This window comes from Phyllobates terribilis, unplaced genomic scaffold (genome assembly GCF_046119375.1).
Source record: "Phyllobates terribilis strain yellow unplaced genomic scaffold, ASM4611937v1 Scaffold_4__5_contigs__length_816908805, whole genome shotgun sequence".
In the NCBI taxonomy this organism is placed as follows: Eukaryota; Metazoa; Chordata; class Amphibia; order Anura; family Dendrobatidae; genus Phyllobates; species Phyllobates terribilis.
The window spans coordinates 635,100,056-635,118,126 of record NW_027362764.1 but is presented as its reverse complement, the minus strand read 5'-3'; positions in this window follow the sequence as shown (position 1 = coordinate 635,118,126).

The following is an 18,071-nucleotide window of genomic DNA, read 5'->3' as shown; positions in this document are numbered from 1 at the left end:
CCTAGGCATACCACTTCTCTACAGCAGCTAATTGTCTCCTTGAGTCCTTGAAATCGCTAAACCACGAGAGTTCATGGAATCGCTTCTTAACTACCCTTGACTGCATACTTATAAGGGCGCAATCTACCCAATACTTTACGCCACCTATGTTCCCTCTCTCCCATATGGTCCAAGCAGTTTGTGACTAAGTATAATGTTTTTGAACACTGTCTTTGTAAGAGGACCATTTACCCACACAAGCACACTGAAACTGCAACAGTATAGATCATTTACTTAACATGAACTTGACATAAAAATTGTTTTTCCCTAAATACTTCTTAGTCTTAGATATGTAGGTGTCATTTGTACCTTGCTGGAGAAGGCTACACTGGCAAGTACTATGTGTACAGTTGAACCAATTGTTGACTCATGCCCATTTTCCTTGATCTCTGACTCAAATGCAATTTGGGTATTGTTTCTACAGAGTTCCTGCTAGGCCTCTGGGCAACCAGTCCTTGCTTCATATGCTCACTGATGGTGACTGTTAGGTTTCTCGGCTCACTACAACTCAGCTTCCGCCTACCTATACACTACAGTCTATGGACTCACCCAACCATACGGCTTCCTTAAGTAGTGCTCCTGAGGTCTTAGTGTGAGTTCACATTGTTTCTCTGAATTCATGGATCCTTCTATCCATTTGCACCAGTGTCCTTTATGCAGTTACTTTGGGACCTTAGTGATCACAGCATCTCACAGACTCTCCGCCACTCACAGACATCACTCAGCCCAGCAGGTTGCCTCTTAGTGGCAGGTTTCTGTACCACATCCACTCACTCTTTACCAAAACTTATCTTTTTTAGATGTGCGTATACCCACACTTAGCAATATTATGGAACAATGTCTCACCGTCATGTAAAATACTCAGGTGCAACATGCAACAACCTGACTGGCACTACCCCCTTCAGGTAGATTCTATGCAGGAAGACTTATTCCTTGTGCCAACTATGCAGACAGAGTGAACAATGCACAACATTGTGCAATGGTTGATCAGCTGGTAACAAACATGGGTTAGCGGCTACCAAGTCTCGGTGGGGTACATCTCCATGTATTTTAACATGGGGTTAAGATGGGTTAACTGACTATGGTTCAACCTCCTGATAATGTCACAATCTTGCATTATCCACAAGGAACTAGATGGAACAACTGATGAAAACGTAAGAAAAATTTTTGAGCGGATTCTGGGCTTTTTATCAGCTTTTTATAAGGCAGCAGTAATCACCTTTCTTCACCACTTTTGGGCAACAGTAATTGGTATTAGTGTTTCTGGCACAATGGATTCATGCAAGCATAGAAATGACTAAATCCATGGAGCATATCGAACCCATGTTTTGATCTTGTAATAAATCATTAATGTAAAATATGGATCAATAGCCTCTATGGTATTGAGCTTAGGGAAAGCCCAGACAGTTTGTATTATGCAATTGTCACAAGATGGGCTAAAAGGAGATCAAAAGTTCTTCACTATAACGAAAAAAGGCAGCACTGTGGCGATATCAATATATTCACAGCAACAGTCAGAGGAATTATGTAAAAAGCAAAGAGATATACATCAGTAGTGACGGTGGGCACACGCAACACAAAGAACAGCTGGAAAATTCTTTTGCTCCATTATCCCTCTGCTCTCCGTGTATAGTTAGTCTCATAGAAGGGATGTTCTGTATCGTCTACACTTTCAGCATAAAACTGGGAGTCTGTGAGATGAATACAAAATCAGATTGTCTGTGATGTGCGGAGCTTTGGTTAACAATTCTCTTCCTGTCTTTCAAAAAACATCAGTCAGAACCTTGGTCCTGCCAAAAATGAATCCAAGACAAAGCACTAATGTCGTTAAAGTGAATGGGCAGTGCCCCCTCCCAGTGGAGAGCAGCATTGCCATTCCATGTGTAATTCCTTTAAATCATTTGTAGACCTATGTATATGAAAAATAATGCATGCACGTATTGAAGGGTGCAGGTTTTGCCCGTAGGCTATAAATATTTATAGTGCTCTGTTCCAACAACATTTTCAAATACGTCATTGATTATGCATCCATCTCCCTACCCAGGGAGCCTGCCATAGCATAAATATAAGGGCCCGTATATTGCTCATAGGTTTGCCACTATTGTAGGTCTTAAATTTGAAGGATATTTATATACTTCCGGACTGCGCAATTTTTCATTTTTACATACACATAGGAGGGCCTGCTATTGGTACAATAAGGTGTAATTGTGAATGACATCCCAAAAGATTCCCAGTGGATGAAATGGTGAAAAAATTGCAATTCTGCCAATGTTTTGGGTTTTTTGCCTTTACAGTATTCCTTAAATAATTATAATGACCTGTCAAAATGATTCTCCAGGTCAGTATGATTGCGGTGATAACAAACTTTTGATTGTTTTTTTTTTATATTTTTAGGGAGGTATGGTGACCAAAAAAACATAATTTTGATCTTTTTGATTTTTTTTTCTCATTACAGCATTTACCATATGGGTTAATTAATTTTATATTTTTTTAGCTTGATCCTTTACAGATGAGGCAATTGTTGTGATTAGTGATGGATACCGGCTATGTAAGACAGACGGTATCTACCGCGTGTAGAGGGAGCTCAGGAGGGGAGATCCCGTCACATCTGCTGACCCCAGTGCAGTATATCCACTGACACACATATGCACAAAAAGGATAAGCTGAGTTTTATTTGAAAAAATTATATTTAACCGTACAGCCAACATTTACCAATACTTGACATTATGAATTGAGATCTTTATAGTGGATTTGTTGCAAACAAGATGAGCTGATATAATGTAATTATACGTACTATTACTTTAGTTCTTTCACCAAATTTTTTACATTTTCATGTTAAACTGGACAAATGATGTTATAGTGGCTGCAGAGGGGAATGAAATGTTTATTTATTATTACTATTATTATTATTTTGTCTCTCCATTGCAGAGATATTAGCTATCAGATATTAGTAATCAAAGTATTTGCCACTTAATGAGTTAATTACAAGTGGGTGTTATCAGATAGTTTTAACTGGGGGAGTGTACTTCTTCCCCCTACATGATGTTGCCCAATATTAAGCAGGTGACAACATTAAGCGAAAAGGAGAACATGCCACCATCATAGCTTAGAGCAGGTGTGGCACCCCAGGGGTCTGGTTTCCACAGTAATGTAATGTTATGTCTGAGAGCAGGTGGGAGGTCCTTTGGTCAGGGATCCTGTGCATGCCACACCTCCTGCCCAGTCTTGGGAGGGGAAGAACTTCCCCTATATAAACCCGGGGCTGAGGCAGGGTTAGGAGTCAAGGAGAGTAGAGACGAGAAACAGTCACAGGAAGAAACAGCAGAAGCTCAGTGGGAGCAATACTACTACGAGTCAGGGGCTGGCAGCTGCAGAGCTCGCCCTGACTGAGAAGCTTTCTTACCGGACCCGGCGTCCGAGGCTGTGGGGACTAACTCTTACCCAGCAGCTGAAGCCGACCGGCAGGGGATTTCAGGTCCTCAGGCCCAGAAACCCGAAGGCAAGGTCACACGCGTGGGACCAGCACCGCCATCGTGGAGCGGAAGCCATTAGAAGGCCCCGAGTCACCGGCCATACGGGTGAGCACCACACGGCACACTCAGGGACGTGGGCTACTTATATCCGCTTCTAGCAAGGTAGCCAGAAGAGTACAGTCAGTTTGGGAGGCCTACAACTCTGCCTGGCCAGGGGAGATCCCATCTGCTCAAGGACTGACCAGGCCCCGTTCGCTAGCAAGTACTCCGGGAGGGTCTATCGTTGTTACCAGTAAAGACCCTGAATTACACCGCACCGTCTCTGAGTGGTTCCTGCTACCCCCATCTTCCACGTCGGCTGCCCTGAGGCCATACCCCTCCCGTTGGGGGTTATACTATCACGCTGCACAATTCTACACCGGCCTCAGCGGTCTGCCCTGCAGCGGCAGCTCCATAGCTGCAAATCAACGGGTGGCGTAGTCGACACTCAAATAACACCTATCAAGACTGCCACACACTGAGTTTGACTCCCTGGGCACGGACCGGGTCCCCGCCACTCGGAGACTACAACCCTCATCTGATCCGGTTCCGGGTAAGCCCCCGTGCGCGAGACGCTGCGCAACACAGCAGGCCCAGGGGCGCGTCAACTTTTGGCGTAGTCGGCAGGATTACGTGCCCGCAACCACCGGGTACTGCGTGCCTGAAAAGCAAAGACTGTTCAAACTTACCAGTGGTGAGGTTTCCCACCATCCGGCGCCATCTTCTGCCTTCTTCCCGCCATCCGCGAAGTTTTCCCGCCATCCGGCGCCATCTTCGGCCTTCTTCCCGCCATCCGTGGAGTTTTCCCGCCATTGGACGCCATCTTGAGGACGCCGCGCGGGAAGAAGACGGGCGTGGACTCCGAAAGCGCGCGAGAACTGAAGCCCCCCCGTTGCGTAAGGTCCTGGAAGGAGCCCAGCAGACGCCGACGTCACCGGAGCGCGACGGAAGGTCCTCAACCCTGACGATCTACTGCGGAGCCGCGGCCTACGGAACAGGATCATCGCAAGGTAGGCCACGGTCCACTAGGGGGGAGGAAGATGTCGGATGCGGAGGAGAGCTTCACTGCCTCAACCCCCGCCAGCGCCACCGCTGCTGCAGTTATGCCCTTCACCATGCCCTATATCCCGGGAGCAGCTTGGCTACCCCAGTACTCAGGGGAGTCACATACCCTGCATGACTTTAGAGAAAAGCTGGATATCCTCTTCCAGGTGTACCCCCTCACAGAAGAGCAAAAAGTGAGCATCCTGGTGGCCCAACTAACCGGGGCAGCCAAAAGGGAAGTAAAATCCTGGCCACCTGGGAGGAAGACTGTCGCAGGGATACTAACCCGGCTGAAGGATACCTTTGATACCCGCACCTCAGCCGAGATTAAGCTTAGATTCTACGGGTGCAAGCAGCGAGCGCATGAGAGTATAAGGGACTATGCACTAAACCTACAAGAGGCCCTGAGGGCCATTAAGCAGACCGACCCTGATGGAGTGGGAAACGAGGACAGGCTGTTGACCGAACAATTTATAGAGGGACTATATTGTAATGCCCACCGAACCCAGTTGCGGGCGATGGCCTTACAGGATCCCCATCTGGGCTTTGCACAGTTCAAGGACAGAGCCATCCGGGTGCTCCGAGAACCGGCACCGGGTGGCGTTGTGACCCACAGGCGCCCAGCTATCACTTACCACCAGGAGGCGGCGCCCTTGTCGGCAGGGCCTGTGGGAGCTGATGCGCAGGCTTTGGACAATGACCCGGCTCCAGACCTACACCATCAGGTCCAAGAGCTAGCTAAGAGCGTTGCTGCGCTAACCCGAACTGTGCAGTCTTTACAGGTTTCCACCCCAGGGAAGATCCAGCTGGCATCCGGACCGGAGGACATCCCGTGGCGTCGACCAAGGAGGACCCCACCGGCCAGAGGAAGACCCAGTGACCGATACAGCGAAGACGGACGACCCATCTGCCGCCGCTGCAATCAACCCGGACATATGGCAAGGTACTGTTCTTTAAACGGGCACAACCTGGGGTAGAGGGCCAACCCCCAGGAAAAAGATCACCAGGCCCATCGAACTGGCGCGACAAATATGTGGGAGGACGTCCAGTCTTGCCTGTGGTACTGGATGGCATTCCCATGAGTGCCCTACTGGACACCGGGTCACAGGTCACCACCATCCCGTACGTGCTCTTTAAGCAGTACTGGAATGACTCGGATATTACCCGCTACCCTGACGACGACTTGAGTATCATCGCCAGCAATGGCCAGCCCGTGCCACAGATCGGATTTAAAGAGGTGACCATTAAAATCGGTAGAGTCGAACTGGCAGCACAGGGACTGATCATTGTAGATATTGACAAACATGAGAGTCACCCAAAAATAACTCTAGGAACTAATGTAATTGAAAATTGTCTTGCAGAGGTGATTTTCCTTTTACAGCAGGTTGCCAAGAACGCCAGCTCCGGCGAGCAGCGGGTGCTCCAGAAAGAGATCCGGGCACTGATGCGACGGCAACAGGTGGAACTCTCCGGCAGTGAGATTGGTAGCGTAAGAATGTGTGACCCTTTTCCTATTGCCATGCCCCCAAAAAGTGAAATGATGATTTGGTGCCGGGCAGCTATTGGTCTGAGAGGTAGGGATTACCAGGCAATGGTAGAACCAGTTTACTCGGACAGTAGGCCCACCATTTTGACAGCACGGGGGGTGGTTGATGTACGCCATGGGAGGGTGCCCGTTCGCATAATAAATATCGGGGAGAGGGAAGTGTACCTGCCCCGGTATGCCACGCTAGCCAAATTATATACCATTAACCAAAATTCTATACAATCTGTGGAACCCTTGCCTCCATCTCACCCGGAGGAAGGTAACGGCTCTAAGAAAAACATGGAGGACTGGTGTCAGCAACTACATCTGGGTACTGACTCCACTCCCGCACACCAGAAACAAGGAGTCTATCGGGTGGTTCAAGAGTACGAGAGAGTGTTCAGTAAACACCCGTTAGACTTCGGGCGAGTCAAGGGGGTAGAACACCACATCCCCACGGGAGACCATCCTCCTATAAAAGAGAGGTATCGACCCGTACCCCCTGCCCACTACCAGCACGCCAAGGGGATGCTTAGAGACATGAAGGAGGCTGGGGTGATCAGGGATAGCTGTAGCCCCTGAGCAGCTCCACTAGTCTTAGTCAGAAAAAAAGACAACACCATGAGGATGTGTGTAGATTACCGGAAAATCAACCGTATCACACACAAGGATGCGTACCCCTTACCAAGGATAGAGGAGTCATTGGCTGCTTTAAGATCTGCTAACTTCTTCTCTACCTTGGATCTCACTAGCGGGTACTGGCAGGTTCCTGTAGCAGAGGCGGACCGGGAGAAGACCGCATTCACCACCCCGATGGGACTTAGCGAGTTCACCTGCATGCCGTTCGGACTCTGCAACGCACCAGGAACCTTCCAACGACTAATGGAGTGTTGTCTGGGCCACAGAAACTTCGAGACGGTCCTGTTGTACCTGGACGATGTCATCGTATATTCCAAGACGTATGAGGACCACCTGAAACACCTGGCGGAAGTGTTCGAAGCTCTGGCGAGTTACGGCCTAAAGGTGAAACCCTCCAAGTGTCACCTCCTGAAACCAAAGGTGCAGTACCTGGGACACGTGGTGAGCGCTGACGGAGTGGCTCCCGACCCTGATAAGATCACCGCAATTAAGGAATGGCCAAGCCCCTCCAGCGTAAAAGAAGTGCGGCAGTTCCTCGGGTTGGTAGGCTACTACCGAAGGTTTATTCCCGGTTTCACCAAAAAGGCAGCACCTATGCAGGACCTCCTGATAGGCCAGTCCCGGAAGGCCAAGAACCAGAAGCCGCCCTTCAAATGGGAGGAGCTGGAAGAAGAGTCCTTCCGCCAGCTGAAGATGGCCCTCACGGGGGACGAAATCCTGGCGTACCCGGATTATAGCCAGCCCTTTATCCTCTACACCGACGCCAGTAACATCGGGCTAGGAGCCGTACTGTCCCAGATCCAGCAGGGGAAGGAACGAGTAATCGCCTACGCCAGCCGAAAGCTGCGACCCACCGAAAGGAACCCCGAGAATTACAGCTCATTTAAGCTAGAGTTCCTGGCCGTAGTATGGGCAGTCACCAAGCGCTTTAAGCATTACCTCGCTTCTTCCCGGTTCACCGTGTACACGGATAACAACCCGATGACACACCTGGACACGGCAAGACTCGGTGCCCTGGAACAGAGGTGGATGGCCCGTCTGTCCAACTACGAGTTCACAATCAAATACCGGGCCGGACGGTCCAATACCAACGCGGACGCCCTGTCCAGGATGCCCAACCTGCCGGACGAAGGAGAAGATCCGGAGGGACTGGAAGAAGTTGAACTCCCTGCGTTCCACCGTCATGGGACTATCCAGTATTCCCACCGGGTAAGGAGTAAGCAGGCTGCTACGTTGAACCCCTTACCTCACTACAACTGGGCGGAAACGCAAGACAGCGACCCTGCCGTCCGACTGGTGAAGGAGATGCTGACTCGCCCGGAGGCTTGCCTTGAACCAGACGCTCCGGAGGAAGCCAAACAACTATGGGCAGAGAGGAGTCGACTGTTCCTTTACAAGGGGAAGTTGTACCGCAGAATGGTTAACTCCCGGACGCATGAACTACTCTGGCAAGTAGTGGTGCCACGAAGAGACGCAGCCATGGTGATGGAGGCATACCACGACGGAGCTGGACACTTCGGGTGGAAGAAGCTGGAGTTCCTGCTGCGCGAGCGATTCCACTGGGTAGGCATGAGGGGAACCATTGAGAAGTGGTGCAGAGACTGTGGCCCGTGCAACCTGAGAAGGAAGGACCGTGCCAGCCAGAAGACTCCCCTGCAGTCCATCGTCACCCGGCAACCGTTGGAACTGGTAGCCTTGGATCATGTAAAACTGACCCCAAGCAGAAGTGGCTACGTCTACGCGTTAACCATCGTGGATCATTACTCCCGGTTCTTGGTTGTCGTCCCCGTCAATGACTTAACGGCTCAAACAGCAGCTAGAGCCTTCCAGCAGCACTTCTGCCGTCCACACGGGTACCCGGACCAAGTGCTGACGGACCAGGGACCTGCCTTTGAAGCGGAGGTCTTCCAGGAATTCTGCAATCTGTATGGCTGCCGGAAGATAAGGACGACACCCTACCATCCGCAAACTAATGGACTTTGTGAGAAAATGAACCAGGTGGTAATGGATCTTCTAAAAACGTTGCCCCTGGAAGAACGCAGTCTGTGGCCTGAGAAGTTGCCCGATCTGGTGGACCTATACAACCACATCCCGGTAGGTTCCACCAACTGTACCCCGGCTTACCTAATGAGGGCAAGACCTGGTAAGTTACCTGTTGACCTGGAAATGGGAGTCCTGACACCCGAGGACACTTCACCAGAAGCAGACTGGGACACAGAGAGGCAGCATCAGTACCGGAGAGTACAGGAGAGCGTGGAGCGAAGTCTCTGTCAGGCTAGGGAAAGACAAGAGAAAACTTACAACCAGTATGCTCCCGCTGTTCCCCTGGTACCCGGAGAGCAGGTCTTGAAGAGGAAGAGACGGCTCCACAAGTTGGACGACCAGTGGGAGAAGGACCCGTACACCATACTGCCCTCAAGCCACGAGAACCCGAAGGTTTGTACCATCAGTAAAGACGGAGGGGAAACCACAGCCATTGTATCCCGGGACCACCTGAAGAAGTGTCCCGAACAACTGAGGAACCCTGAAGAGGAACAAGAAGACCATCGACCCGTAGAGGAAAGGGAAGATATGGTTAGTACTGTGCTCGGGGACTTCCCTCGGTCTTGGACTCAAGTCAATGGTGCAGTTGTGGTACCCGTACTCACCTTCCTCCAACCAGCATCCCAAGTACCTACGGAGCAACAGGTAGAGCTGGAAGAACAGCCGGTCCAGGAGGCAGAAGACCCCACACCCGCAGACCAGGAGGATCAACCCTCTGCTTGCAGTGAGCCTGCCATATCCCTAGTGAGCCAAAGAGCCGGTAGACAGCTGCCCAGTTTACCCTTGACAGCTCCTACACCCTGTAGTTCAGGGCTAGACAGTCAGCTCCGTAGGTCCACTAGGGCCACTAGAGGCCAGTTACCCGCACGTTGGAGGATTTGAAGTGTATAAATTGTTTTATTTATGTTTACCTGTGTATTGTTGCTTGTGTATAATTTTGTGTTTCAAGCTATTTGTAGGAGTCCTTGGTGGATTTACCAGGAATCCTTTGTACATAGTTGGAGCGTAACCCAGGACGGACTAAAGACTGTTAAGGACTCGGGGCAGGACAAACCCCTACCTGGTTACGTCTCCCTGTTTTGGTGAAATGGACACCTTGCTTTTCTTCAAAGACTGCACCCGGTTACGGACATGCCGTGACCACCTTTATGTGTTTCTTCTTATTGTACTATTATTGTTGTTATATCTTGTTATGTTTTTCTAAAATATGTTTAGTCCCGGAGTACTAAATTTCACTAGGGGGGAATGTGGCACCCCAGGGGTCTGGTTTCCACAGTAATTAATGTTATGTCTGAGAGCAGGTGGGAGGTCCTTTGGTCAGGGATCCTGTGCATGCCACACCTCCTGCCCAGTCTTGGGAGGGGAAGAACTTCCCCTATATAAACCCGGGGCTGAGGCAGGGTTAGGAGTCAAGGAGAGTAGAGACGAGAAACAGTCACAGGAAGAAACAGCAGAAGCTCAGTGGGAGCAATACTACTACGAGTCAGGGGCTGGCAGCTGCAGAGCTCGCCCTGACTGAGAAGCTTTCTTACCGGACCCGGCGTCCGAGGCTGTGGGGACTAACTCTTACCCAGCAGCAGAAGCCGACCGGCAGGGGATTTCAGGTCCTCAGGCCCAGAAACCCGAAGGCAAGGTCACACGCGTGGGACCAGCACCGCCATCGTGGAGCGGAAGCCATTAGAAGGCCCCGAGTCACCGGCCATACGGGTGAGCACCACACGGCACACTCAGGGACGTGGGCTACTTATATCCGCTTCTAGCAAGGTAGCCAGAAGAGTACAGTCAGTTTGGGAGGCCTACAACTCTGCCTGGCCAGGGGAGATCCCATCTGCTCAAGGACTGACCAGGCCCCGTTCGCTAGCAAGTACTCCGGGAGGGTCTATCGTTGTTACCAGTAAAGACCCTGAATTACACCGCACCGTCTCTGAGTGGTTCCTGCTACCCCCATCTTCCACGTCGGCTGCCCTGAGGCCATACCCCTCCCGTTGGGGGTTATACTATCACGCTGCACAATTCTACACCGGCCTCAGCGGTCTTCCCTGCAGCGGCAGCTCCATAGCTGCAAATCAACGGGTGGCGTAGTCGACACTCAAATAACACCTATCAAGACTGCCACACACTGAGTTTGACTCCCTGGGCACGGACCGGGTCCCCGCCACTCGGAGACTACAACCCTCATCTGATCCGGTTCCGGGTAAGCCCCCGTGCGCGAGACGCTGCGCGACACAGCAGGCCCAGGGGCGCGTCACAGGTTTCTCAGTATGTGAGATTTAATGATACAGCTTTGGTCTCCTGCATGATAAGTAGAACTAGGAGTAAAACACATATGACTAGCACCATTTAGATAAGGTACTGGTGGTGGTCAGGGTGGGGGGAGGGGCAACACAGCTGTATCACATTACAAACCCTTCTATCAGCTCTCCTTGTAACATAGTACAGTCACCTTTGCTTTACTGCCCCTCCCTCTCACTGCCAGTCTGGAAATGAGCTTAAAGTTGTCAGTATCGCTCTTATAACTAGTGTTGAGCGATACCTTCCGATATCGGGAAATATCGGATCGGATTGGATCGGACCGATACCGAAAAAGTATCGGATATCGCCGATTCCGATACCGGAAACCAATGCAAGTCAATGGGACATAAATATCGGAATTAAAATAAACCCTTTCTTTCCTTGTAGGTTATTTCTACATGAAGGAAAACAACTAAGAATAATGTAGAATGTATTGGGGGAGGTGGGGGAGACAATAAAGGCATAGAGGTTTAGCCCAGTCAAATGGAATAGCAGGAATTACTATTTTTTTATTATGTTCTGAGTTACGGAAATATTAACTATGTTAAGTATTTTTATATTTTGTCAGATATTTATGTTTCACTACTTCCATGCTCTTCACCTTCTTTTTTACTTCTCCCACACTTTCTCCTTCATCATCCTCAGCATCTTTTTCATCCACTTCTTCTTCACCTTCTTCTTCTTCACCTTCTTCGTATTATTCTTTTTTTTACATTCTTCATATTCTACTTCTTCATCTTCTTCATATTCTTCTTCTTCATCATATTCTTATTTGTGACAGGCATTCCTGTAGTTGTTATCTATAAAAGGTTGGACATTACACCTTTCGTTCTGCCCGTCACAAAAGATTTACAACAGGATTTGTCCGCGTTCAGTTTGACTGCAGCAGCAGGTCTTTTCCAGGGGCACCACGAGGAGGAACGGACTCACCCCCATACACTGCTTAGTCATCTTCTGCTTATAATTTAGATATTATCTTTTGCTCTGATTTTTAGTCTTATGATTAATGTTCTTCCGCTTTTTGTTCTGCAGCTTCTTGTATTTCTGCTTCTTGGTTTTCTGTCTCTTGTTCTTCTGTATCTTGGTGCTTGTCTTCTCTTCTTTGTCTTCTTGGTCAACTTCTTCAGGGTCATCTTCTTGGTCTTCTTCGGGGTGGTCTTCAGGGTCGTCGTCTTCGGGGGTCCTCGTCTTCGGGGTCCTCGTCTTCTTCGGGTTGGTCTTCTGGGTCCTCGTCTTCGGGGTCCTCGTCTTCTTCGGGGTGGTCTTCAGGGTCCTCGTCTTCTTCGGGGTGGTCTTCAGGGTCCTCGTCTTCTTCGGGGTGGTCTTCAGGGTCCTCGTCTTCAGGGTCATTGTCTTCGGGGTCCTCGTCTTCTTAGGGTTGGTCTTCAGGGTCCTCGTCTTCAGGGTCCTCGTCAGGGAGATCCAGAGTGATTACCAAGAACCATTTCAAAAAGCTTGAACTTGGAAATGTAGCAGAAGGTACAAGAAAGCTGAGGAACTACCGAGGACCAGCTGACGGTACTGGAACCCGGATGGGTAGCAGAAGGTACAAGAGCCAATGGAACTACCGAGGACCAGCTGATGTTACTGGAACTCGGTTACTAAGCAGGAGGTACCTGTGCCAGAAAGCACTACCAAGGACCAGCAGACGTTGGTGGAACTTGGATACCGAGAAGGAGGCACCTAATCCAAAGGCACTGCCGAGAACAAGCTGACGGTACTGGAACCCGGATGGGTAGCAGAAGGTACCCATGTAAAAAAAAGTTCAAGGCCGCGAGCCGGCCGCAGTTACCAAAACCCACAGTCCTACAGGGGGTGCTTGTCCTATTGGCACTATGGAACCAGCCTTCATTGCCAGATCCCGCAGCCCACATAGGAGTCACCTAAACTGCAGGCACCATAGAGTCGGCTAACCCGACCGCAACACGACAGGACAACGCATTGGAGGCAAAGTGACGTTGACACTACCCGGAAACAGCTGGCGTGCTGGAACCAGGCTGGGCAGGAGGGAGTACCCGTGCCAAAGACACTGCCGAGAACCAGCTGACGGTACTGGAACCCGGATGGGTAGCAGAAGATACAAGAGCAAATGGAACTACCGAGGACCAGCTGACGGTACTGGAACCCGGATGGGTAGCAGAAGGTACAAGAGCCAATGGAACTACCGAGGACCAGCTGATGTTACTGGAACTCGGTTACTAAGCAGGAGGTACCTGTGCCAGAAAGCACTACCAAGGACCAGCAGACGTTGGTGGAACTTGGATACCGAGAAGGAGGCACCTAATCCAAAGGCACTGCCGAGAACCAGCTGACGGTACTGGAACCCGGATGGGTAGCAGAAGGTACCCATGTAAAAAAAAGTTCAAGGCCGCGAGCCGGCCGCAGTTACCAAAACCCACAGTCCTACAGGGGGTGCTTGTCCTATTGGCACTATGGAACCAGCCTTCATTGCCAGATCCCGCAGCCCACATAGGAGTCACCTAAACTGCAGGCACCATAGAGTCGGCTAACCCGACCGCAACACGACAGGACAACGCATTGGAGGCAAAGTGACGTTGACACTACCCGGAAACAGCTGGCGTGCTGGAACCAGGCTGGGCAGGAGGGAGTACCCATGCCAAAGACACTGCCGAGAACCAGCTAACGGTACTGGAACCCGGATGGGTAGCAGAAGATACAAGAGCAAATGGAACTACCGAGGACCAGCTGACGGTACTGGAACCCGGATGGGTAGCAGAAGGTACAAGAGCCAATGGAACTGCCGAGAACCAGCTGGCGGTGCTGGAGCCCAGGGTAAATACTAAAAACAGAGGAGCCAGAGGTGTATTTGGAGGAGGTTTTAAATCCGTTGTACAGTGGATGTGGACAAAGCAGGAGAATTTGCCGGACACACAGCTGGGGATCAGCTGACGTTACTGAACCCCAATAACACTGGAGCAAGCGTTGACTGTGCAGACGGCACTTCTGAGCAGCAACTAGCAGTATTGGAGCCCAGGGTAAATACTAAAAACGGAGGAGCCAGAGGTGTAATTGGAGCAAGTTTTAAATAAGTAGCACAGTGAATATGGACAGAGCAGGAGAAATTGCCGTGAACACTGCAGGGGAACAGCTGACGTTACCGAACCCCAATAACACCGCAGCAAGTGTTGACTGTGCAGACGGCACTTCCGAGCGCCAACTGGCGGTGCTGGAGCCCAGGGATAAGAATGAAAACAGAGGAGCCAGAGGTGTAATTGGAGCAACTTTAAAATGTGTAGTACAGTGGATGTGGACAAAGCAGGAGAAATTGCCGTCCGCACAGCAGGGGAACAGCTGACGTTACTGAACCCCAATAACACGGCAGCAAGTGTTGACTGTGCAGATGGCACTTCCGTGCGCCAACTGGCGGTGTTGGAGCTCAGGGATAATACTGAAAACAGAGGAGCCAGAGGTGTATTTGGAGGAGGTTTTAAATCAGTAGTACAGTGGATGTGGACAGAGCAGGAGAAATTGCCGTCCGCACAGCAGGGGAACAGCTGACATTACTGAACCCCAATAACACGGCAGCAAGTGTTGACTGTGCAGACGGCACTTCCGAGCGCCAACTGGCGGTGTTGGAGCTCAGGGATAATACTGAAAACAGAGGAGCCAGAGGTGTAATTGGAGCAACTTTAAAATCTGTAGTAGTGAGAATGTGGACAGAGCAGAAGAAATTGCCGTCCGCACAGCAGGGGAACAGCTGACATTACTGAACCCCAATAACATGGTAGCAAGTGTTGACTGTGCAGACGGCACTTCCGAGCGCCAACTGGCGGTGCTGGAGCCCAGGGATAAGAATGAAAACAGAGGAGCCAGAGGTGTAATTGGAGCAACTTTAAAATGTGTAGTACAGTGGATGTGGACAAAGCAGGAGAAATTGCCGTCCGTACAGCAGGGGAACAGCTGACGTTACCGAACCCCAATAACACGGCAGCAAGTGTTGACTGTGCAGACAGCACTTCCGAGCGCCAACTGGCGGTGCTGGAGCCCAGGGATAAGAATAAAAATAGAGAGGAGCCAGAGGTGTAATTGGAGCAAGTTTTAAATAAGTAGCACAGTGAATATGGACAGAGCAGGAGAAATTGCCGTGAACATAGCAGGGGAACAGCTGACGTTACCGAACCCCAATAACACGGCAGCAAGTGTTGACTGTGCAGACGGCACTTCCGAGCGCCAACTGGCGGTGTTGGAGCTCAGGGATAATACTGAAAACAGAGGAGCCAGAGGTGTAATTGGAGCAACTTTAAAATCTGTAGTAGTGAGAATGTGGACAGAGCAGAAGAAATTGCCGTCCGCACAGCAGGGGAACAGCTGACGTTACCGAACCCCAATAACACCGCAGCAAGTGTTGACTGTGCAGACGGCACTTCCGAGCGCCAACTGGCGGTGTTGGAGCCCAGGGATAAGAATGAAAACAGAGGAGCCAGAGGTGTATGTGGACAAAGCAGGAGAAATTGCCGTCCGCACAGCAGGGGAACAGCTGACGTTACTGAACCCCAATAACACGGCAGCAAGTGTTGACTGTGCAGATGGCACTTCCGTGCGCCAACTGGCGGTGTTGGAGCTCAGGGATAATACTGAAAACAGAGGAGCCAGAGGTGTAATTGGAGCAACTTTAAAATCTGTAGTAGTGAGAATGTGGACAGAGCAGGAGAAATTGCCGTCCGCACAGCAGGGGAACAGCTGACGTTACTGAACCCCAATAACACGGCAGCAAGTGTTGACTGTGCAGACGGCACTTCCGAGCGCCAACTGGCGGTGTTGGAGCTCAGGGATTACAGTTCAGGTGGTAGAAACAAGAACAGAACAGGAGACCTGGATGCTGTTGCCAACCAATTATTTATTCTGGAAGAGGACTGGCAAATTCATGAGAGATCCAGGCCTTGTTCATTTTGAGAAAAGTAAGCCGGTCAACGTTATCGGAGGATAGTCGCATGCGACGGTCTGTTAGTACACCACCTGCGGCACTAAAGACGCGTTCCGATAATACACTAGCAGCAGGGCAAGCTAGCACCTCCAGTGCATACTGACTAAGCTCTGGCCATGTATCCAGCTTACAGACCCAAAACTTGAAGGGAGAAGAGCCGTCTGGGAGTACACTAAGAGGGCAAGACATGTAGTCTGTCACCATCTGACGGAAACGTTGCCTCCTGCTGACTGGAGCCGTCTGTGATGGTGTAGACATTTGTGGCGGCGGGGACACAAAACTTTGCCACATTTCGGCCATACTGGTCTTGCCTTGTGCTGAGGCGCTGCTTCTGCTCCCTCTTTGTGCAGAGCTTCCTCCACTGCCTCGACGCACTGAGCTGCTTTGTAAAGCACTAGCAGCACTGCTCTCGGTTGGAATGGAGAACATGATGGAATGCACCAGTGCGTCTTGGTACTCCCGCATTTTACGCTCCCTGTTCAACGGTGTTATGAGGCTTTGTAAGTTGTCCCGGTAGCGAGGATCTAGGAGGGTGGACACCCAATAATCAGCCGTGTTGAGAATGTGGGCGATGCGGCGGTCGTTTCTCAGGCACTGCAGCATGAAATCAACCATGTGCTGCAGACTGCCAACTGGCCAAGAAACGCTGTCCCCTGCTTGAGGCGTGATCTCTGCCTGCTCTGCATCACCCCACCCTCGCTCTAGATACTGACTACTAGAGCATTGTGTACCTCCCTCCTCTGGACAGATGTCTTCCTCATCCATTGACTCCTCCTCATCCTCCTCACAAAGTGTCCCCTGCCTAGGCCTTTGTGAGGAACCACGTTGCACAGACTGTAGAGAAGCAGATGGCATTTGTGACTCCTCATCCTCCACCTCTTCCAAAACCTCGTCCCTTAGTGCTTGCAGTGTTTTTTCAAGCAGGCAGATAAGGGGGATAGTCATGCTGACTAGTGCATCATCTGCACTCGCCATCCGCGTGGAATAATCGAAGGCACGCAAAACGTGGCAAATGTCCTTCATAGAGGCCCACTCAGTGGTGGTGAAGTGTGAACGGCGCGCACTGCGACTTGTTTGCGCCTGCTGCAGCTGGTACTCCATTACTGCTGCCTGCTGCTCACACAACCTCTCCAACATATGTAACGTTGAATTCCACCTGGTGGGTAGGTCACATATGATGCGATGTTCCGGAAGACATAATCGGCGCTGCAGAGCTGCAATGCGTGATCTTGCATTGCTGGAACGCTGCAAGTGAGCGCACTCTATGCGGACCTTGTGAAGCAGTGCATCAAGATCCGGATAGTCCCTCAAAAAACTCTGCACGACCAAGTTGAGCACATGTGCCAGACATGGGATGTGAGTGAGGTTGCCTAGGCCCAGAGCTGCCACCAGATTTCGGCCATTGTCACACACTTCCATGCCTGGCTGGAGATTCGCTGGCACAAACCACACGTCACTCTGCTGCTTGATGGCATTCCAGAGCTCCTGCGCTGTGTGGCTTCGATTCCCCAAAGAAATTAATTTTAATACGGCCTGTTGACGTTTGGCCACGGCTGTGCTCATATCGGTCATCATAACAGGTAACCGTTCACGGGTCGATGTGGAGGTAGACCGTGACGGCTCCTGCAGCGCTGATTCAGAGGAACTGGAGTATGAGGAGGAGTCAATGTGTACAGACTGGATTCCTGCAATCCTTGGAGTTGGCAGAACACGTACAGCGCCACTCTCAAGATCTGTACCCGGCTCCACAACATTTACCCAATGGGCAGTGAGGGAAAGGTATCGTCCCTGTCCATGCTTACTGGTCCACGCATCAGTGGTCAGGTGGACCTTGCTACTGACGGCGTTTTGTAGCGCATGTTTAATTTTTCCCTCCACATGATGTTGCAGGGCAGGGACGGCTTGCCTGCTGAAATAAAAGCGGCTGGGCACGTTGTATTGTGGGACTGCCAATGCCATAAAGTTACGGAATGTGTCAGTCTCCACCAGCCTGAATGATAGCATTTCAAGGGCCAGTAGTTTAGCAATGCCA